Raw genomic sequence first — 23,924 nt, 5'->3', positions numbered from 1 at the left:
GTGCTCTGATTGGCCAGCTGTCCAGTGCGTTGTGATTGGCCGAATGCCTCAAGTGTTGTGTACTGCCTCAATACTGTGATGCCGTCTCCCAGCAGGACGAGACTCAGTCCAGCTGCTCTGCTCATGCACATCCCATCATAGGTTCTCTTTTAGCAGTTTAGTCAATGTACTGTTAGGAGTAACTGAAAATCTTCCCACATCGTGACGTAGACATGTGGGGGTGTGTTAGAATGAGCTGTTTTAGGTAGGTGTGGTTGACTCTTAACTTTTATTAAGAATAACTCTTTGGATTTGAGACTTTAGTCTTTGCAACTTTACAGATCTTATTTATGCACCAAGAGCTTGTACCACTCCAAAGAGAAAGGAAAAATTGAAATCGCATCATATGACCCCTTTAATGGCTATGAACCATTGTGGAAAAAAATGTGTAGTGCGTGTTTTAATTCAAGATTGTTTTGACAATTGCAATTCAATCCATGTGTTCTGGTTTGACAGCTGCAAGTTTATTAAAGCTTATATTTAATAAATAACACATTTAAAATTAGACCACTTTAGTAATAAAATTACACAAAAGAAATATGACAGCACCGCATCAAGGTCAAAGGGGTTCCTGATGCAATACTCAATGTTTGTGGGTTAGCAACCCACACTCTCACAGATGAGAGTTAAATCTCTTTTTGTCTGCTCATTACTCACTGTGAAGGCACTGAATTGGGTAACCACAGTCTGGACAGGAGAACGATTGGTGTTCCTCCTCTTTTGATAACTTTTTTCAACACTTCAGGGAAGTTTTTAAACACAAGTTTTTGAGGTAGTGTGAGGGGAGGACCCTAGACCAGTTCATTGACCTTGCCATCAATATTGATATTGATCAATATCCATCAATATTCGCTCTCGGAGACCACTTTGATCGAATCCTTGCGAATTAGACAACAGAATTTCTTAACAAAAGAAAAACAGATTTCACACTGGGACTCAACATGCTTCCCCTTACGAAAAAACAGTGTTAGTATTAGTAAAGTTAGTACTTTAGTAGTTAGTATACTTTTAAACTAAAAAATAGGAAAGTATATTTTCAGTTTACTTTTTATGTACTTTTTAGAAATATGATCAATAAAATGACACTTAAGTATACTTGACTTATACTTATATTTGAGTATATCTGATATTTTGTCTAAATATATTTGAGCTATACTTGTACTCCGAGAATGTTTTCATTGTTACACATCTTCTGTTCAGAACTTCCAAAACACGAGCAAAGAAGAAACCGAAAAACAGTTGCTTCCACACGTAATCTAACATGATCATCAGACATAAAACAGCACCAAAACTGTGTAACGTTATGGAATAAAATGTTGACCCATGAAGAGGTAATAACGATTGTCATGCTTTGGGGTGTTGATCAACTCCATCTATGTTTTGATTATCATTCTGAATCCAATTCATAGTCTTTTTTTAGCTTTTTGTGTAAAATGTTTTTATTTGTATGAAACTTACCACTGTCAAGCTTTGGGGTGTTGATCGACTTTATCTACGTTTTGATTATCATTCTGAATCCAATTCATAGTCTTTTTTTAGCTTTTTGTTTAAAATGTTTTTATTTTTATGAAACTTACCCACATTCAAGTGTTTATAAAAAAGAATGCACGAAGCTAGAATAAAATTTTATTGTTTTCAAGCAGATTCCCTGTTCTTCTTTTTGATGTTTTGTATGTTCAAATTTTCATATAACAAAATATATACAAATTAATAAATAGGGATGCAAAGTTCACTTAAAGAACTTACGAGTATACTTGCAGTATAAAACTACTAAACTAGTAGTTTACTGAGACTATACTTCAAAGTGTACTAAAAATGCTACAAGTATTTAATTAGTAAAGTATCAGTAAGTTCATATTTAGTATAGTTGCAGTACAAACTAAAACTAGTTGTGTACTCAAAATTTACTACTGTTATACTTGAAGCATACTTACAAGTGTACTTTTATATACTAGAAAGTGGGCCAATTTAGTCCCAAAGAGTATTGAAATAGTACACTTACATGTATACTACTAGTTAGGGCTGCCCTCTAATAGTCGACTAATCGTTAGTTGATCAGAAGAGTACGGTGGCCAGAGAGCTCAACGCGCTGCAAATGAAAAAACGCATGCAAATAGAAAAAACACCTACAAATTAAGAAAACATCTTCATCAATTTGACAACACACGTGCTGCAAATGCTCACAACACAACCAAATAAAGAAACGTGCTGCAAAAACAGAAACGCGCTGCAAATATGCACAACACAAACAAATAAAGAAAAGCGCTGCAAAAACAGAAACACGCTGCAAATACTCACAACACAACCAAATAAAGAAACGCGCTGCAAATAGGCACAGATCACATCGGAAATGTTTAAGGGAACCGCAAAGTGACAAACATGGCTGGGACATATTTATCAATGGTTGCTCTGAAAGGTGAGATTTTTGTTCATTTTAACATCCTGATCATACGATTCCTTTGCTTCTTCTTTTTTTTATTGAAATTATTAGCCTAAAAAAGCTGACGAAATACACAATTACTGTAACTGTGAAAGCATGTAAGCTGGCTAACTTACTTTACAACTTATCTTACAAAAATTAACCATATGGTTTTACTATTAAAATTAATAAATACATTTATTATGTAAAAAAATAAATAAAAAAATGTTTACTATAGTTCAATCATGGTAACCACAAATTAACCATGGATTTACTACACTAACCATAGTTTAACCATGGTATTTGTACAACTATGGTTATACAAATGGTAACCAATAAAAAAAATAAAAAAAATAAACAATTAACACATCGTTTTGTTGGCTGGATTTACTACACTAACCATAGTTTAACCATGGTATTTGTACAACTAATAAAAAAAAACAAAAAAAAAAACATAATTAACACATCGTTTTGTTGGGGTAATTTTGGCATTGTTGGGGTCCTCCCGTTGAGGTCTGTGTACTTTCGTTTCTGTATTTGGTTGTGTTGTGAGTATTTGCAGCGCGTTTCTTTATTTGTTTGTGTTGTGAGCAAAGAACTAATAACGCTAGTGATTGGGAACAATATAGGGCACTAAGGAATAAATGCACTAAAATTATTAAAAAAAAAAAGTGACTATTATCTTAGTATGATAAATAAAAATGTTAATGATCCTAGTAAATTTTGGAAGCTGATAAAATCATCAACTGGGTCTATGTTGGTCCCAGCAGCTCCCGATTTACTAAAGGTAAATAATGAAGAAATTAAGGATAAATATAATATAGCAGAAGCTTTTAATACGCATTTTACTAATATAAGTTCAATAACTTCATCTGGTTTCTCTGTAGATGCAGATGGTAAAGATAATATGGCCATCCCTTCAAGTTCTATAAGAAATGTTTTTAATTTTATACCTATTTCCCCGGTTCATAAAGCCTTGATAAGTCTTGATTGTAAAAAGTCTGCTGGCCCTGATCAAACAGAGCCTTACTTTTTAAAAATATCTGCAGACTTAATAGCGAGACCAATTGCTTCAATTTTTAATTTAAGTTTAAACAGTGGTATGATACCAAGTTCTTGGAAGTCAGCAATTATTTGGCCATTACTGAAGGGTGGAGATTCCACTGTATTGGATAATTATCGGCCTATTTCAAGATTGTCTGTTACAGCTAAAGTGTTTGAATCTATGGTAAATGAACAGTTAAAGTACTATTTGTCAGCTAATAATATTTTATGTCAAACTCAATCAGGTTTTAGACAAGGACATAGTACTATAACTGCTGCAATGTCAGTCACTAATGATATAATAACTGCATTGGATGATAAAAAATAATGTGCTGCACTTTTTATTGATTTATCGAAAGCATTTGATTCTGTGAATCATGATCTTTTGTTGCAAAGGCTTAAATGTGTAGGTTTTAGTGATATAGTGTTGAAGTGGTTCTCTGATTATTTGACTGGAAGGACTCAATGTGTGTCCATAGATAATTATGTTTCTGCTCCTTTAATAGTGAAGCCAGGTGTTCCTCAAGGATCAATTTTGGGGCCAATTGTATTCTCTATCTATATAAATGAACTTGGTAAAGGAGTTGAGCCAGCAAATGTACACTTTTATGCAGATAATACTATCATCTACACTATGGCTCCATCTTTAAAAGTGGCAATGGACTCTACAGAATGCTACAGAAGACTTCTCTTGGTAACTTAAAATTAGTGTTAAATGCTAAAAAAAAATAAATACATGATTTTTACATGGTCCAGATTATCATTAAATGATTTTATGATTCAAACTTTAAATGGTACACAGATTAAAAGGGTTGCATCTTACAAATATCTTGGCATCTGGCTCGATGATAAACTGACTTATAGTTCTCATATATCGATAGTCTTTTAAAGAAATTGAGACCAACGTTAGGTTTTTATTTTCGTTTAAAAAATGTTTCTCCTTTGTTGCTCGAAAACGTTTAGAAGAAAGTACTCTTCTATCAGTATTGGACTATGGTGATATAATTTATATGCATGCACCTCTGAATGTTTTGAAAAAATTGGATGTAGTTTATCATGCAGCTTTACGAATTGTTACTGGTACAAGTGTCCGCACACATCACTGTAATTTATATGAAATGACAAAATGGACCTAATTGCGCTTAAGGAGAAAAAAACATATGTTAATTTTTATTTTAAAAGCTTTAGTGGGTAAATTACCACAGCATATATCTAGTTTGTTGACATATTGCACAAATATTTATAATACCAGATCAACAGAAAAACTCTTACTTAAGATGCCGATTTTTCATACAGAGATAGGTCGTTCTGCTTTTTGTAAGTCTGCTCCGTATGTATGGAATGAGCTTCAAGGTACATTACATATGGAATCTGTACCATCTCTCGCTATGTTTAAAAATATTTTAAAGTCTGTTTACATAGAACAGTGTACATGTTTTAATAACTGACTAGGATTTGTATTGTTTTTAGAAAATTGTGTTTTATGTTTGTTCATTGTGTGGTGATGTGTATTTCTTTGTAACTTTGTCCTTTGCTGCCTATCTTGACCAGGACTCCCTGGTAGAAGAGATATTGTATCTCAATGGGACCTTCCTGGTTAAACAAGTAAATAAATAAATAAAATTTGCAGCGCGTTTCTTTATTTGTTTGTGTTGTGAGCATTTGCAGCACGTTTCTTTGTGTTGTGAGTATTTGCGGTGCGTTTCTTTATTTGTTTGTGCTGTGAGCAACAAATGAAATAAACCTATATAAACGTTTCTGTAGACATATTTTGTTGTATACTGGTGTGATGATCCATGTCTTAACTTACCCTTTCAACATTCTCCATGTTGTCTGGTTGTGAATTGTCTGCTGTCTGGTTGTAAACTATAATACAATCATACACTGCTGCAAAAACATGTTGCTGAAATTTTTGCTTTTTTTCATGTTTCCAATGTAAAGTAGTTAAACAATAATGTGTTTTTTGATCATTAAACTGCATAAACACATTGCATTACACCAAATACACAACATAATGTTCTTTTTAGGAACGTCATATGACCCCTTTAATTTGCTGGTGCTTATTCTATTTGCATGTGTTTTCTGAAGTTGCAGTGTGTTGAGCTCTCTCGGCCACCGTAGAAGAGGCTTGGTCGATCAAAATTTTATTAGACGCAGAAATTTTTATTTTTTTTAAATCCACAGGCAGTCTGTGACGGACAGATCATTAACGGCTAGCCTATGGTAATACAGTACATCGGGCAGGACATCCAAACGCTCGCCTATCATTCATCGGCCTCGAATATGGCGTATCATCTGAAATATGTAAGTAGCAGCAACTTTACATGGCTGCTCAATCTAATGTTAACCTAGAAAAATGTGCGCTATTCAAGTGTCTATGCGGAGTGTGGAAGCTGAACAGTAGCGCTCACTGCAGAACAGATGCGGTCACTTGCTCTTAAAATACTCCGTCATGTTTGGTCTTACAGATAAGAGTAATACATCTTTCAAATCTGTAAAGACTCTACATTTATTTGTGTGCACTCACAATAACAACAAAACATTGCACTTTTGTAAAAGAATGAAAGCAAACACAAACAGGATGCGCTTTCTGCAGTCTCGCTCTGTGAACTTGAGCGCGAAACTCTGTGTATATCTTTGCCTTACAGACATTAAACATATATCTATAGAGAGTGAAATGTCTACTTTCAAATGAACCATGGAAATTCAAATGGAAAACAAATATTCTCAGATTATGTAATTCATATGAAACATGCATACAGGCGCATCCACTACTGTGGAGATGAGTGTCTCCGACTTCATCTCTTAAACCGAAAACAAAGAAAGCACTAGTTTATCAAATTATGAAAATGTTAATGCAGTCTCCTTACTGTTTTGCCTGACAAATTCACAATCATTACTTCTGCCGGTGCGCTGTAGCAAGCTTTACGCATGCGCTTCAGCGCTTATTAGGCTATGTAGGCAATTACTCATTATAATGATTTAAATGGTTTATTAATAAACGTGCGATTAGTCGACTAATGTTTCAAATGAACGACTACTAGTCGACCACAAAAATCCTTAGTAGAGTGCAGCCCTACTACTAGTACACTGATATTTGTATATTTACTACATAAGTAAAGTTCAAGTATATTTTAAGTATACTTAATAAACTTGAAGTATACTTCTTTTTGGTAAGGGTCTCCAGTTGCATTGAACTAGTTTCACCCATTCTGTTCGGGGTTGCTGGTGTTACTGTCAACTCAGCCGCCGTTTCCAACCTCCCAACTGAATACTCTGACCTCGTCAAAGCTTTTAGTAAGTCCAAGGCCTCTTAACTTTCCCCTCACCATTGCAGCGACTGTGCTTTTTACACATTGAGGAGGAGCTGTCAAAAGGCTTCATTTGACCTTCCACTTCACCAGCAGTGGCTGGGTTCTTCTTTGTGGTCAAGAAGGATGGTGGACTCCTCCCCTGCATCGAGTACAGGGTTATGTATTTCAGTTCATTGTTAAAGTAGATGCCTCCAGCACAAGAATCAGGGCCATGTTTTCCCAACACAATGGTACACCTCCTAAACTATATCCCTGTGCCTTTTACTCCCTTAAACTTTCTCCACGCAAACAAAATTATGACATGGGAACTGAGAACTGTTGGCAATGAAGGCAGTCTTTCAATAATGGCAGCACTGGCTAGAGGGGCCAAGACACCAATTCCTTGTGTAGACACAACATCCTAATCTCAAATACTTGCATTCAACAAAAGGTTAAATCAGCCTGTATGATTCCAGTGTCTAGAACCACATTCTGAAACCCATCATCCCCACTTCCTTGATCCTAGCTCCAGTTCAGTGGGACATCCACTCCCCATCCCTCGTCCCACATTGCCATTAGCTTTGTCACCGACCTCCCTGTTTCCCAAGGTAACACTACAATATTAACTGATCGATCGATTCTCCAAAGCATATTGACTGATTCCTAGTGTATCGGCCATGTCTTGATTTGAAGTTATGGAAGACATTTATGGATTTATTTCATATAATTTATTATTTTTACATTCATATCATTCCTTCTGCCTTTTGTCATTGATGTAAAATTTAATTAATGGTCTAAGGCGGGATGGGCAACTTTGATAGTGACGAGGGCCAGCACATTTTCTTTTTTATACCAAGGGGCCATACTACTAATCCACATCCACACACCTTTTACACCATCTTACTCAATTTCTTTTTTTATTGACGGAAATCAAAGTATAATTAATGCAATTTGTTTTTAAAGATTGTATTAACAATAAAACGTGCAGTTATGCTAATTCAAATGGGAAACTTTGTTGTCAGTTGACAAGCAGGGTTATCCCAACAAGCAAATGTAAACATCTCAATTGCATTGTCTGTAAATTTCTAACAAACAAATGTACAGAGGTCCTAGTTTTGATTAGGAGTCTACAGAACATTCTCAACACAGCCTAAGAGGACAGTTAAAAACTGCTTATTCCAACAATTGTTATTCCAAATGGTACCATAATATAAGAGGGTATCTGCAGATCTTATCTATGCACAATCAGTTTGTAACACTCCAAAGAGAAAGGAAAACTTGAAATCGCATCATATGACCCCTTTAAAACCAAATTTAAGACTTTTTAAGACCTGCACAAATAAAATAATAGCTACCATATTAGCATAGTAAAGAAATGTCTATGGCAGGGGTGTCAAACTAAGTTCCTGGAGGGCCGCAGCCCTGCAGAGTTTAGTTCCAACACACATACCATGTAGTTTTCAAATAAGTCTAAGGCCATGTCCACATGTACATGGGTATTTTTATAAACTGAGTTTTTCCTTCTTCCGTTTAAAAAAAAATCTCCATCCACATGAAAACGCAAACGCATGCTATGAAGCACTGTCAAGAGCATGCCAAACCAACAGGTGGCGATATAATCTCAACCGTAAAGCCATGTTGGCCAATCAGAAGCCTGAAAAAGTCTCCAGTAGGTGGAGATAACAGCACAGGCGCCGACGTCACAAGCCAAAAATGCCGGTTTCGCTGTCTACACGATAACACTGCAACCGGAGTTTTTGAAAATCTTCACTCTGGCAGGCGTTTTCAAAAATGTTCGGTTTCAGTGAACTGGTGCTGCGTTTGCGTGTGGATGAAGGGCCTAAAAATAACCGCGTTCGTGTGGACAGGGCCTAAAGCAGTGGTGCCCAACTCTGTTCCTGGAGATCTACCTTCCTGCAAAGTTCAGCTCGAACCCTGATCAAACGCGGCTTAACCAGCTAATTAAGATCTTCAGGGGCACTTGATAATTACAGGCAGGTGTGCTAAAGCAGGGTTGGAACTGAGCTAGTAGGTAGATCTCCAGGAACAGGGTTGAGCACCACTGGTCTAAAGGACCTGATTAGCTGGATCAGGTGTGTTTAATTAGGGTTGGAGCTAAACTCTGCAGGGCTGCGGCCCTCTAGGAATTGAGTCTGACACCCCTGGTCTATGGTAACATTAAACTGTATGACTAAAATAAAAAAAAAAGTTTTTATAAAATGACAAACTTCACATTTCAGACTTTAAAAATGTACAACAAAAAAAAAAACATTTAGTCAAAATTACAAATTATTAGATTAAAAAAATTATCAATCAATAATTTTATGAATTAAATAACATGTAAATATAGCTTAGCGTCTTAATTGTTTAGATTTTTATAATGCATTAGCTTCTTGTCAATCCACTGGTTCACATTTACAATTACATATTTGCTGTGAAAAATATGGGTAGATTTTTGTAGTGGTCTGAACAAAAACAGCAGATGAACTAATTGAAAAGGCAAATTGATTCTCTGCCACCAATTGGCCATAGTTCTTTGTGAACAGTGGTGTAATGGCGATTTAAATTAAAATCTTTCATTCGAGATTACGTTTCCAAACAATTCAAACATACGGGTATCCCCATGTTTAACATCTTGACTGGAAAATACAATTTTCATTGTCAATTTTTCTTTAATTTTTGCTAGTGTTAGTGAATGTTGACATTAGAATGCACCAAGGTTATTTTCGTAAATGAAAACTAAAACTAAGACTAAAAAATTGGTGAAAAAACAATTTTGTAACTGAAATAAAATAAAAACATCAAAATAATTGAAAAACTAAAACGAAACTAAACTAACAACAGTTATTGAAAAACTAACTGAAATAAAATCATAATTATTAAAAAGAAATAATCGTGTTCGTAATCATTATGTTCTCACCCCTTGGCGAAAAAATATACGAGCTGTGTGGAGGTTTAGGGAAATTTTAGCCTATCTGTAATTGTGCATCACGCACATGGGGTTATCTGATGGAGAGAGGCAAAGCAGTTTAAAGCCTGCACGGATCCTGTTTGGTAAACGTGCACCAGCAGTACTTAAAGGGGTCATATGATGCAATTTCATTTTTTCCTCTCTCTTTGGAGTGTTACAAGCTCTTGGTGCATAAAGAAGATCTGTAAATTTGCAAAGACTAAAGTCTCAAATCCAAAGAGATATTCTTTATAAAAGTTAAGAGTCAGCCACACCTACCTAAAACGGCTCGTTCGAACACGCCCCCACATATCTACCTCACTATGTGGGAAGATTTGCATAACGCCGCCCAAATGTTCACGCAAAGAAAGAAGGCGTAACTTTTATTCTCGCTGTAGTATTGTTGTTGCCGCTCCGCCATGTCGTGAAGACACTGTGTGCTTCGTTGTGAAAGCGAAACTACTTTGTTTGGTCTTCCAAAAAAGGACGATATCCGCTTCGTCATGCCTAGAGCTGATCCGTGCTGGTCGCTGAGGAAATACATCAACTTAGTGCTGTGGATCACCGGGACCCGAACCGCACTCGCATTAAATCTATTACATCAGGTAAGCAAGATTATTTATTTTATCATGTAACACAAGCAATCAAACCAACATTAGTCATTCTAAGTTGGTGCTTTGAAGAAAAACAGACATGCAGCGCAACATGATAATTAACAGAAAAAAAAGATGAGAACGCGCATCCTTTCTGTAAATAACACAAAACTTTTGCCTATAGCATCTTGTGATCACTCTACCAGGTAGGCTACTTGAACAAATTTGCATTGGCTAAATCACATCATACACATGCTTATAATTCTTCATAAATGAAAAAAACATTCAAATACAAGCCTTTACTGTTAAATGCGGTTGCTGTTATTATTGAATTTCATTAGTCCCAGTTTTGATGATGCACGGCTGTTCACGGAAAAGTGAGCAAGACACCACAGTTTGCACGGCTGTTCACAGAAAATTGAGCAAGACACCACAGTTACAGTATCATGATTATGGTTAAATAAGAAAAGACATATAACCAAATCAGGCTACATTTATTTTCATACTAAATATCTCAACACACATCATTGGATATGACATTAAGTGCAACTTTCATTTAACTAAAAAAAAAGGCTTGACTGCTTTCTTTGGCGCGTATTTGTATACTTTTACTATCTAATTAATCTCAGCATGAATTAATTTTGTGTCGCTATATGTTTGCCTCATTAAGGTTAAATTATGCCTACGTCTTTCTTTGGCCTGCGCTCTGGAAGTGATCTGTTAATTCTGCTGAACTTTAATTAAAACTGAAACTAAACTATATAAAAACGAAAAAAAAGTGTTTACAAAATAAAAACTAAACTAAAACTAACAAAAATATGAATGAAACTAATAAAAACTAAACTGAATTTTATAACAAATTTGAAAACGATATTAAAATAAAAGGAATTTAAAAATTCAAAACTATAATAACCTTGGAATGCACATTCTACTATGCTGTAATTAACACGGCAAGCGGCTGGAAACTAGTGACCTCTCCTGGTTGGAGATAGTATTAACATCATTAACAGTAAGCAATCTTTTCCATGACTTACTTTTCAAATGTTTTAAAATTGATCAATCGAGTATAATACGATCCAACGGGCGCTACTAAAAGACGTATGCAGCCCGCGGGCTGCCAGTTGCCCATTCCTGGTCTAATGTCAGAAGGTAGTATTTCACAATCAGTTATTTTCAGGTCAAGCGCTTCCCTGGCAGCCTTGTCCACTTTCGCATTACCAGTCAGCCCAATGTGACTTGGAAAAAAGACAATATTAACATTTTCCTTCTTTAAAAGATCTAATTTAATTCAAATATCAACAATTATGGGGTGGTCAGTCTTTATGGATTTAAGAGCTTGAAGACAAGACCTTGAGTCACAAGCAATAAAAAAAGTTTCATTCTTGACCTTTCTCAAATTTTCCAGAATCAGGAGTAATGCTCGAGCCTCAGCTGTGAAGATACAGCTTTGGTCCAGAATTTGAATACCATATTGTTGATCTCCTATCATTGCTGCTGCTGATACACTGTCATTGGTCTTTGATCCATCCATAAATGCAGTTCTGTCATGACAACTCTCGGAGGGATTGGCATGGTAATGTACATCAGCTGTGCCATGTGATGATGTCATTATGTCATATTGAGTTAAATCTATTGTACTGCGCCATCTAGCATACCATAGTGCTGCTTCCGTTTGTTGTGACTGGTTTCCAGGGCTGCCCTTGCATGGTTATGTGCCTCTTGCAGTGTCAATCTTAAGCTCTCGGGATAAGGGATACCCCAATGTACTCCCAAGGTTTTTGGGGCCGAATTGGGACCATTAGACCGGCAGGTTTTCTCTGACTTGGTTTTGTTAGTTGGCAAACTGTGCAAGAGGTTACATTTTTCTTCACCTCAGATGCCATTTTAGGCCAGAAAACCCGAGTTTCAGTCGGGCCAAGGTCTTGGTTAGTTGGGTGATCATGGTAATACCTCAACAAGGTACCTTTGAGAGACGTAGGAGCATACAGCTTTAAACATTTCAAAGGGTGGATGCCACAAGCAGGTTTGGGATCGTTAAAGTACAACAGGCCATCATGAATGGAATATTGAGAGCAATCATCCCCGTCACTACCCTGTTGGAGCTCTGCCTCCATTTTACGGAGGAGATCACCTGAGATTGGATCTTCAAGTTGTAGTTGTCTGACATGAGATCGATCCGTAAGAGTTACTGAAGATAGCGTACGGAGATCCAGACCACCAATCACAGCGTAGTCAGGAAGGAGGTCCATTGGTGACACATCATCTGCTAGAGGATTCCTCGACAGCGCATCAGGCACTTTGTTTCGAGATCCAGGCTTGTGGACAACATCGAAATCGAAGTCCTGAAGGCGGAGAGACCAACGAGCAAGGCGGCCAGTGGGGTTGGGACGGGACATCAACCACTTGAGTCCACTGTGGTCAGTTAAGATTGTGACATGGAGACCCTCAATGTAAGGCCTAAAGTGCTCAAGGGCCCAAATGACGGCCAGACACTCTTTTTCGGGTGTGGAATAAGGTTTCTTCGATTTATGCAGGGCCCGACTAGCATATGCCACAGCAACCTCTCTGCCATGCAGATCTCTCTGCATCAGCGCAGCTCCTAGTCCCGCGTCACAGGCATCGGCATGAACAAAAAAAGTTAGAGAGAAGTCAGGAAAACTTAGCACAGGTGCCGAAGTTAATTTTTGTCTTAGAAGGTCCATGGCATCTTGGCAGGCACTGTCCCATACAAAAGGAGCATCATTTTTAGTGAGCGCGAACAATGGTTCAGCGTGGCGGGCGTAGTCCTGTATGAACCGACAGTAATAGACTGATAGGCCCAAAAACTGCCTCACTTGCTTCACATTGACAGGAGTTTTAAAGTCCATACCAGCCTTCACTTTGTCCTGGTCCGGCAGGACGCCACGTGGACAGACACGGTACCCCAAGAAGGTGAGCTCTCTGTGACAAAACTGGCATTTGACCAGTTTAATGGTCAACCCGGCAGACTTGAGCCGTGAAAGGACTTCCCTGAGGTAATCGAGATGTTGCTTGAAAGTGGGCGAACTCTTTCTCGGGTGTGGAATAAGGTTTCTCCGATTTATGCAGGGCCCGACTAGCATATGCCACAGCAACCTCTCTGCCATGCAGATCTCTCTGCATCAGCACAGCTCCTAGTCCCGCGTCACAGACATCGGCATGAACAAAAAAAGGTAGAGAGAAGTCAGGAAAGCTTAGCACAGGTGCCGAAGTTAATTTTTGTCTTAGAAGGTCCATGGCATCTTGGCAGGCACTGTCCCATACAAAAGGAGCATCATTTTTAGTGAGCGCGAACAATGGTTCAGCGTGGCGGGCGTAGTCCTGTATGAACCGACAGTAATAGACTGATAGGCCCAAAAACTGCCTCACTTGCTTCACATTGACAGGAGTTTTAAAGTCCATAACAGCCTTCACTTTGTCCTGGTTCGGCAGGACGCCACTTGGACAGACACGGTACCCCAAAAAGGTGAGCTCACTGCGACAAAACTGGCATTTGACCAGTTTAATGGTCAATCCGGCAGACTTGAGCCATGAAAGGACTTCCCTGAGGTCATCGAGATGTTGCTTGAAAGTGGGCGAAGCCACAACAATGTCGTCCAAGTAGACTGCACAGCACCTATAAATAAGACCAGCTAGGACACTATTCATTAGTCTTTGAAAGGTTGCTGGTGCATTGCACAGACCAAATGGAAGCACACGGAACTGAAATAGTCCACAATGTGAAACAAAAGCAGTCTTAGATTTCGAGTCTTCTGCCATGGAGACCTGCCAGTATCCCCGAGCAAGGTCGATTGTGGTCAAAAATTTCCCTCTGGAAAGGAAGTCAAGGGACTCATCGACTCTTGGTAATGGGTAAGAGTCCTTCACGGTAAGCTGATTCAACCCACGATAGTCCACACAAAATAGTGGTTCACCACAAGGTTTCTGAACAATCACAACGGGGGTGGCCCAAGGGCCTGTTGCAGGTTCAATGATGCCGTCGTTCAACATTTTTCCTATTTGATCCTCAATCAAATGCTTTTTAGCTGGGGCGGTTCGATAAGGGGGAAGGTGGATTGGCTTGGCATTCCCCGTGTCTATGGAGTGCTCAGTTAGTGATGTGCGACCCAGGTGACCATCAAAGAGGTCAGAAAAACTTTAAAGTAGCTCTGACAACTGTTCCTTCTCAGCATTACTCAGACATGCTTCCTCAACCTTTTCTCGAAGTGCGGAAGATAGGACTTCCATAAATAACAAACTGCTTTCCAACTCCTAGCATCAGTTAAATCAAGGGAGGTTCTGTAAACATTGACCGATTGTAGCCAATCCTCAGGGCTAACGTGTCCGTCTCCCGCAAACACAGGTGGTTCAAGCCTTGACTGGTACAGTACAGATGCAAGGATTCTGCTAGTATTACTCACATCAGAAGAATTGGGCTGTGGTGAAAAAGTCACGTTTCTATGGGAAACATTATTAGTGGTCATACCTTGTAATGGCACTTGGCCTAGAGGAATACGGCTGTGTGGTGTAGAGCTGGCCATAGGAGGTAGCGGCGCATGTGGCGCTGCAGATGTGTCGAAATCAGGAGGACCAAAACGTTTTAATATACTCTGCTGCAACTGGAGAGAGTCGTTGAGGCACTGTTGCAACACAGATACTTCAGCTTGTAGGAGTTCCACTTGAGTCTCCAGGCTCACTCGCTTTGGTAACTTTTGTCTCTGTCTGGGGACAGAATCTGGTAATGTGTAGGTCAAGTCGGTGTTAAGGTCTGGGTGAGAAGCCATCACAGTAAATGCGCATTTACATAAACAGCAATATAGCAATTGTAAAAATTCTAAATGTAACCCAGAAAAATACAACCTGCTATTAAAATGCACACACCATCAATAAAATCTTTAACAAAATTCAACCATATCACATCAACAGTCCCTTTGAGTTAGTAATAGTAGTAAAACCACACACTTTTCCACTGTCTCTTTTATGTGAGCTTTGTGTTTTTACCTCAAAAGACCCAGAGCAAGAGAATGTTGCTTTAAATTAAATGAATTGTTTTTTAAGTTACTCGACCATGCAAATATGTCCAGAGTTAGAAACTACTCTTCAGTCCAGCATAAATAAATTCAGTTCACGATGAAGAAAAACTGTTCCAACAGGTGAATTGTTTCCTCAAAATGTTCAAAACTCAGTTCCAATGCACAAAAATGAACCCCGAATCGGCTTTGAAAAGAAAAATCTTTGCAGTTCGCTTCTGCAGTCAAGTTCAATGCACACACACACACACACACAAAAATCCATGCTGAAATATCCCAGGAAGGTTATAAACAAAATGTCAGTCTACGCTTGGGAAACAGGCCAGGAAAAATTTGCAATTAGATCACTCCCTCAAAAAGCAAACTAATACTTCCAAAATCAAATTATCTCATTCAAAAAAAACGTCACCATCAGCTTGTGATCGATGTCAAAATGTCCCGTGAAGCACAAAGTCTAAATATTTCAAATTAATCCGATGTCCTCGTCATATAAAAAAAAACGTTGCGTCATCCACTCAAGCAGAAATACAGGCGTTCCCCGCACACATGGCACCCAGCGTTAGCAAGCTAATCTCACCAGCTTCCACGATGCCGATTGAACACTCTCACAGCTCCCCAACTCCCATAGTTTTAGGGTTTCATCGACGTAGATTCCACATAGATGACGGATCCAGCTTCAGTTGTTCGGGCACCAGTTGTAACGCTTTGACTCGGATAACTCGTTAATAAATCCACGAAATGAAAGAGATGGAAAACGAAGAGTTGGTGTCCCACACATTTAATGGCTGGTAAACGGCAAGGCGCTCCTCTCATACATGAGAGATTAACTCTTTCTTAGTGTTACAAATAAACGTCAAGACAAAATAATAACAAGAAGGCAGAGCGAACTTATCATCCATAGTGGTTCTCATTACACAGTCACGTAGTCCTTCTACGTCATCACCACATAGCGTGTGTTATAAGTTAAGTGATCAGTCTCTTAAAGGGCACACCGCACTATAATGTGATGCATGCAAAAACATAGGTTTGGCCGTTACAAAGACCTCTGCCATTCGCCCTGGCATGCTGTCAATCAACTTCTGGGCCACATCCTGATTGATGGCAGCCCATTCTTGCATAATCAATGCTTTGAGTTTGTCAGAATTTGTGGGTTTTTGACCACAAGTTCTCAATGGGATTAAAGTCTGGGGAGTTTCCTGGCCATGGACCCAAAATTTTGTTGTTTTGTTCCCTAAGCCACTTAATTATCACTTTTAATGGCAAGGTGCTCCATCATGCTGGAAAAGGTCGGGATGCTTTACTGTTGGCATGACACAGGACTGATGGTAGTGCTCACCTTTTCTTCTCCGGACAAGCTATTTTCCAGATGCCCCAAACAATCGGAAAGGGGATTCATCAGGGAAAATGACTTAACCCCAGTCCTCAGCAGTCCAATCCCTGTACCTTTTGCAGAATATCAGTCTGTCCCTGATGTTTTTCCTGGAGAGAAGTGGCTTCATTGCTGCCCTTTTTGACACCAGGCCATCCTCCAAAAGTCTTCGCCTCACTGTGCGTGCAGATGCACTCTCACCTGCCTGCTACCATTCCTGAGCAAGCTCTGCACTGGTGATGACCTGATCCTGCAGCTGAATCAACTTTAGGAGATGATCCTGGTGCTTGCTGGACTTTCTTGAGCACCCTGAAGCCTTCTTCACAGCAATTGAACCTCTCTCCTTGAAGTTCATGTTTCGATAAATGGTTTATTTAGGGGCAATCTTACAGCAACATCCTGCAAATTGCAATATACAAATTGCCATCATAAAAACTGAGGCAGCAGACTTTGTAAAAATTAATATTTGTGTCATTCTCAACATTTTTGGCCACGGCTGTATATTTAAATCCTTTTTTGTGCATAATGTATAGCACAGCAGTGGTTCCCAAACTTTTTACAGTGGCATACATCCTTCTGTATACCCCCTCTTTTCCACTTGGACTGCAGGAACACCTTTTCCATTAAAGGGGGGGTCTAATGCTATTTCATGCATTTTGAGTTATTTACACTGTTAAAGAGTTGGATTCTCATGCTAAACATGGCCAAAGTTTCAAAAAATGGTATGAATGTAGAATGTATTTTTGACACAGAGTATTTCTGTGTCAATATACTCCTTCCGGTTGGTTTTCGGAGAGTTTTTTTCGAGCTTGGCTCTTCGTGACGTAATGAAGGGTGGAACTCCTTATATGGGCATTTCTCCCGGAAGAGCGCGCCCACACACAAACAACGACCAGAGCGAGAGCAAGAGCCAGTTTTGCCAGATTGGGCGGTTTTGAATTTGATTGTGCGGGTACAAATTGGCTTGGTAGGGTGGACAAAATTTGGGCGGGTTTGAGATCAGTTTGGCGGTTTTGAAAAAATGTGCATTTTATAGGCTAATTATTTAACAAAACCCAAGTGTGCACATACGCCATTCAATTAGTCATCGTGATGTAACTAAACACGCCCACTCGTGTTTGTGTTGACGTTGGCGACGACTCACGAGCCCGCGCTTAGCCAATCACGAGTGATAGCAGCTGCAGCCAGCATTCAGTGGGAAATATAAGGAATCAAGATGCCGAAGTGGGCAAAACATAAAAAAAGTTACAGAAAGGAGTGGGAGAGTGATTCGAACCTGAAGTCCATGTCAGACCATGCCGAAACTAAGAAGCACAAGATGCGGTGCCTGCCCACAGTTAAGCCGTTTACAGTGAGTAAAGCTAACTTAAGTACTATTTTTGACGACCAGAAGCGACGTGAACTCCGCATAGCAACATACGTTGCTTGCCACACATCAGTTAATACCATGGATGAATTATCGGACATACTAAAGGATGAGACCGGAGCGTTCCAGATGCACAGAACCAAATGTTCGGCTGTCATTAAGTCAGTTCTGGCGCCATATTTTAGAGATGAACTTCGACAGGACATTGGTAACTCTTCTAACTCCCTTTACTTGAACGAAAAACAACCGACATTTCTGTAAACAAGTTACTTTGCATATGCATAAAATATCGTTCAAAGAAACACAATCGGTTTGTGAGCACTTACTTGGGACTGGTCGAACTTTTGGATGCTGACGCTAATAGGATTGTGGATGCCATCATTGGCTTTTCTGCAAGCCAATGCACTGGACATAGCAAATATGGTTGGCGTAGCAACAGATGGAGCAAGCGTCATGGTGGGGAGACAACATTCAGTGTATACGCTGCTTAAGCAGACACAGCCTAATTTACAGTTAATCAAATGTGTATGCCATTCTCTGGACATTGTAGCTCAAAAGGCAATGCAGCAGCTCCCTAGAAATATTGAATACATGATCAGGGAGACTTATAGCTGGTTTGCGCATTCATCTAAGCACCAAAATGACTACTGAACTCTTTATGAGACTGTTAACAACGGAGGTTGTCCTTTGAAAATGCTTTCTCCAAGTTCCACCCGCTGGTTAGTGACAGCAGATTGCATTGACAGAATTCTCGATCAAGAACATGCACTTGCTTTACATTTCAGTGTGGCAGCAAGCTCTGAACACTGCTAAGCAGCACGGCTTCTGAGTGAAATGTACAAGGACAAGACCAACAGCCTTTACCTGCATTTTCTTCGTCCTTTACTGCTGGAAATAAAGGCTGTCAACAAATGATTTCAGTTAGAGACCAGTGATAGACTTGCAGTTTTCCAGGTCCTCAACCGGCTGTACATGTCAACACTGAGACGTATAATTAAGCCGAGCGTTTTCCGAATGAATAATGAACAACAACTCAGAGACTTAGATCTAAAATACTCTAGTATATACCTCTCACCTAAAGATGCTGACCTGGGGACCACATTCAATCAGAAGTTGGAGGCAAGCACCCTGTCACCGGAGAAAAAGCAGGTGGTCTTAACACGCTGTATAGACCTCTTAAAAGAACTCCTGACCCAGTATCAAATGCGTTTGCCTGCATCCATGGAGCTGCTGTGGAAGCTGGAACTCCTATGTCCCGTTTCTGTTCTGTCAAACAAGTCACCGTTTCGTGAGTTGCCTAAGGAGTTCTTTTCAGGCTCACCAGATTTACTTGAGACTCAGTGGAGAAATGTTGCCTCAGCAGGGTTCTCACCTCACTTAACTATAGATGCATTTTGGTTGGAGGTAGAATCTTTTCAAGATGCTGGAGGAAACCACTGCTTTCAGGATTTAGCACTTGGTGCAATTAAAATCCTTACCCCCCCATATCCAACGCTCCCGTTGAAAGAGCATTTTCGCAAGTCTCACTGCTTAAAGATGACACCAGAAATAGAATGGGATTGCCGCTCCTTTCAAGTTTAATGGATGTGCGCTCAGGGCTCGCACAGAATGGATGGACATCGGCTACATTCCATCCTCCCCAGCAGCTGGTGGGGAAGTTTGACTCATCTATGTACTAGACAGCTCAGCCAGACTGTATATAGTTCAAAAAAGTTGCATTCAGATGTTCATCTGTGTTCTTCAGCATCCTGTCAAGTTACAACCAACAGCCTGTTCCTGTTCGGCATTTAAAGGTAGGCCTAAGATCTCTCGCTAAATCCTGTCTGTCTTTCTCCCTCTCACTCACGCACATTTATCAGGAGTGAAATATTAATAATAATAATTAAAATAATAAATAATATCATTTAAATACACATTGTTAAATTTGTTATGAACGAATTGGGTATTATCTTACAATTTAAATTTATTCTGTAAAAGTGCATTGTGTGTGGGGGGGGCATAGATGTGAATGGGTTATGTTGTGGTTCTGTTACTGCTTGTTTTTGTCGCTAGCTACAGTATAGTACATTACGTGTGGCAGTTAAAATAACTAGGCTAAATATTGATCAAATTGAAACAAATATTAATCAAATATTTTGGGCGGTTTTGTGCACGTTTGGGCAGGTTTTGGACAGTTTTTGGTCTGGAAACCATCAACTCTATCTGGCAACACTGGCAAGAGCGCACCCATCAACGCGCTTTATTCGGCTGCATTAACGGGACTCACTCGAGAAGAATGTCTCCAAAGAAGTGTGTTTTTGGCTGTAAGAGAAAAATAACCTTGTTCAGTTTACCAAAGGACCCAGCGTTCGTGAAAAGTGGATGCAGTTTGTTTTTCCCGGGGCAGCAACGGAGTTTCACAAATGTGTTTGTTGACGAACGTTTTTATAAACAAGGCTCAGTTTGGCGCTGGATTTGCACATCGTTTGATACTGAAGGATGGAGCGGTCCCAGCTATAAAAGATCCCGGTCATGATTCAGAACTGCAGACGGTAAGTGAAACGGCATCAAATGTCTGTGTTTTGTTGGCAATCGGGCAAGTGCTCATCACTCTTTAGCTCCACTCACGGCGCGCCTCCAGGAGCTCGGCTGTTTTCGGAGAGAATCGGAAAGCTGTATATTTCTTTTATAAATATGATAAAACTAAAGAATCTTTGGAGCTATGAACGATGCTATACTTATAGGTACTCAACATCAACATGAGATTGGGTAAAACTGTGTTATGTCCCCTTTTTAAGGGACAATATTTGTACCCTAAATTGCATTTTTAAACTTTATAAAGTCAACATTTTTATAATCCTATTAAACATCATGTTCATAATAAATAAAGGAATAAATTAATCTAAGTCAGTAATTTAAATGAAATTAAATTATTTGTATCTTTAGTTTTTACAATACAAGATCTGGATAATGAAGATGCCTTGCAGATCCAAGAAGACATCACTTACCATCACAATCCCATGGTGGGGTTTGTCATTGAGGAAACAGAAGCACTTATACCCCTTTTCCACCAAAGCATTTTGAGTGCTGGTTCAGAGCCAGAGCTAGTTTCAAATCAGTTCTTTGTCTTTCGACACACAAAGCACCAGCTCCGAACCAGGAAAAGTGGTTCGTAAGCACCAAAACATTGCTGGGCTAGAGAACCGCTTGTGTCAGGGGCTGGGGTGGGGTTGCCGTGACCAACAAATACTTTTGACCGCCATATTTAAAATAACAGCTAAACACAAAAACGTTGGATTCGCTGTGTTTGGATGCCAATGTAGGTTCTTAAAGCCATGAACATCAATAGCAACACAACGGCCACCATTGTTGATGGTGTTTAGGCTTGTTCAGGATGCAGTGGCGCCTCGGTATCACCCGGCGCCGATGTATCCCGAACAAGCCTAAACACCATCATCAATTGTGGATGTTGCGTTGCTATTGTGTGAGGCACGTTTTATTATGGATGCGTACGCTTTATTTGACATGTTTAGGACTGTTGAACCGAAACACCCACCGCAATGATAACACTTGGAATAGCCAGGACAATTTTTAATATAACTCCGATTGGATTCATCTGAAAGAAGAAAGTCATATACACCTAGGATGCCTCGAGGTTGAGTAAAACACAGCCTAATTTTCATTTTTGGGTGAAAACTCGTCGTGGCATTCAGCGCAGAAACAGCTCTCTCATGCACGCTCCATGTGTTGTCATATTAAATATTGTTACAGTTATGTTTATAGAAATGAACTGACAGCGCGAAAGCTCGTTCATCAGATTTGAATTCTCCGCTGTAAGATAACCATTCTCATGAATAATACTGAGAAAAGCTCCGAAAATGGATGACGTAGACGCGTACTCTCCAGCCACGGCAGCCAATCACCACTGCAAATTAACGCATATACGTCACTTTTTGTGACGTTGGTTCAACTTTTCTTTTTGAACCGGAAGAACGAAATTGCTCCAAAAATGTTTTTAAAAATAACCACTTTTCCCTTAATAATAGACATAATGAGTGCTATTGTTGTTTTCACTGATGTGCAACCTGTTCATATATGTTAACATCTCAAAAAAATATGTTTTGTGTGTGACCATAAAAAATATGGTCAGTAAGGACCAGCAACTGTTTGTTTACCAACATTCTTCAAAATATCTTCTTTTGTGTTCAACAGAAGAAAGAAACTCAATATATGTTTGGAACAAGCAGAGGATGAGTAAATGATAACAGAATTTTCATTTTTGGGTGCACTATCCTTTATTAAGTACATTCCTTTTATTTCTTTAATTCTTTAATAATTTTACTGTCATGTTCGTGCAATGCAGATATTTATACAGTAATCACAACAGATGTAGGATATGTAATACCCAACCCTAAGCAATGTCGTCACTCCTTTCTGCTGAAACTGAAATTTACGGAATTACATTTTTTTTTTATACCACGCGGTCAAATATTTCTATGAGGAGGCATATTGCTTCACAAATGTATTGAACAAAGTCATGTTTGTGTTAAAAGACACTGATGTGAGATGTTTAAGTACGTCTTGCATGTGATGCAAACTGGCAAAAATGCCAGAGGAAACGCTGAAAGTATGAGAAAAGTTTGTGTTTTCCTTCTTGGTTCAGGTGAAGTCCGTCGTGTTTATATAGGTTTTGAATTACTTTTCCATTTTTGAGAAATGCCTTTTTAGTGTTCAGAAATAGAATGTTTCTTGTTTGTGAAGACCAGTGTTGAAGCAAGCTGTTGCATTGTTTGGTTGTAGTTTTGACTGTAGAGTCGTCTTTCACTTGTGGTAAAATAGCGCTGATTGCGAAATACAGGATGTGTGAATTAACTTGTGAGATTCTTGATATGAGAGTTTTCATTCTCTGGACGACAGTCGATGCAGACGCTCTGCTTGTGATGTCGTTTGTTCCCATGTGGAGAATCACTATTGTGTAGTTGTGCAGTTTCTCAAAGTGTTTCACGTGTTGTTGAACGGATCTCACAAGAGTCGTGTCTGGATGAACCCAGCATTGTGCGTTTGGAAAGTAGTGCTCAATATCCCAACACGCCGAGTCTGTGAGGAAGCAGACCTGAAGACCTGGAGGAGACCACAAATACTAGTTTTTACTGTGTTCAGAATGAATTATGGGTGCATTGCATGTTTATTGACATGTATTAGTTGTTTACCTTTTGGTACGATGAATGTTCTTTTGTTGATTGTAGTTCTTATTGAGATTTTATCTAAAGTGACATGAAGGCATGTTAATATGTTAGTACACTAATATTTAGTTTGTAAACGGTTTCTGGTGCTCTAAAGTATATTCAGTATTGTTATTGTAGCTTTTTAATGCGCACTAACCATCTGTTTGTTCCTCAGTATCTTCTTTTTTCACTCTGAATGCTTCTTCAATCTTCACGTCCTCACTCTCCACTTTTATTCTATGATTCATTGGAAAACTCCTCATTATTTGAAAATAATTTTCTTTGGAAATAAAAATCTAACCTGTTGGTTCCTCAGTATATTCTTGTTTGACTCTGAATGCTTCTTCAATCTTCATGTCTTCACTCTCCTCTTTAATAAATGCCATCTTTATAATAGTGTGTCACGTGGATCCCAGTTGCTTTACCAGGAGTTTTTCCTGTTTAAGATGAGAATAATTAACATAATATAAAAATAAAACAAAATACAAAATTCGTCCGTGACTTTACATTTTTGATGCAGGTGTGTGAATGTGTTTTGCACCATATTCACTGCAACAATTGTAGCAAAACATGTGAGCGTACGAGTTTCTTGATTTGTGCACCTGCAGTGAAGGATTCGA

At 39.0% G+C, this 23,924-nt stretch overlaps 2 long non-coding RNA genes across 2 annotated transcripts; both read right to left on the bottom strand.

Moving 5' to 3' along the window:
- Nucleotides 1-1,567: 1,567 nt before the first annotated feature.
- On the bottom strand, nucleotides 1,568-23,674 carry LOC107663249 (uncharacterized). The gene is made up of 3 exons (XR_001631310.1): nucleotides 23,606-23,674; nucleotides 11,845-11,854; nucleotides 1,568-1,578 (listed from the first exon to the last, which is right to left on the bottom strand). It is a non-coding gene; the product is annotated as an uncharacterized LOC107663249 (long non-coding RNA).
- Nucleotides 22,807-23,563, bottom strand: LOC107663246 (uncharacterized). The gene is made up of 3 exons (XR_001631307.1): nucleotides 23,462-23,563; nucleotides 23,290-23,343; nucleotides 22,807-23,200 (listed from the first exon to the last, which is right to left on the bottom strand). It is a non-coding gene; the product is annotated as an uncharacterized LOC107663246 (long non-coding RNA).
- Nucleotides 23,675-23,924: the final 250 nt, after the last annotated feature.

The sequence above is a fragment of the Sinocyclocheilus anshuiensis genome, unplaced genomic scaffold (assembly GCF_001515605.1).
Source record: "Sinocyclocheilus anshuiensis isolate Anshui unplaced genomic scaffold, SAMN03320099.WGS_v1.1 scaffold2257, whole genome shotgun sequence".
In the NCBI taxonomy this organism is placed as follows: Eukaryota; Metazoa; Chordata; class Actinopteri; order Cypriniformes; family Cyprinidae; genus Sinocyclocheilus; species Sinocyclocheilus anshuiensis.
Note: the sequence above shows the minus strand (reverse complement) of the source record. Positions and strands in the feature narration are given on the sequence as shown.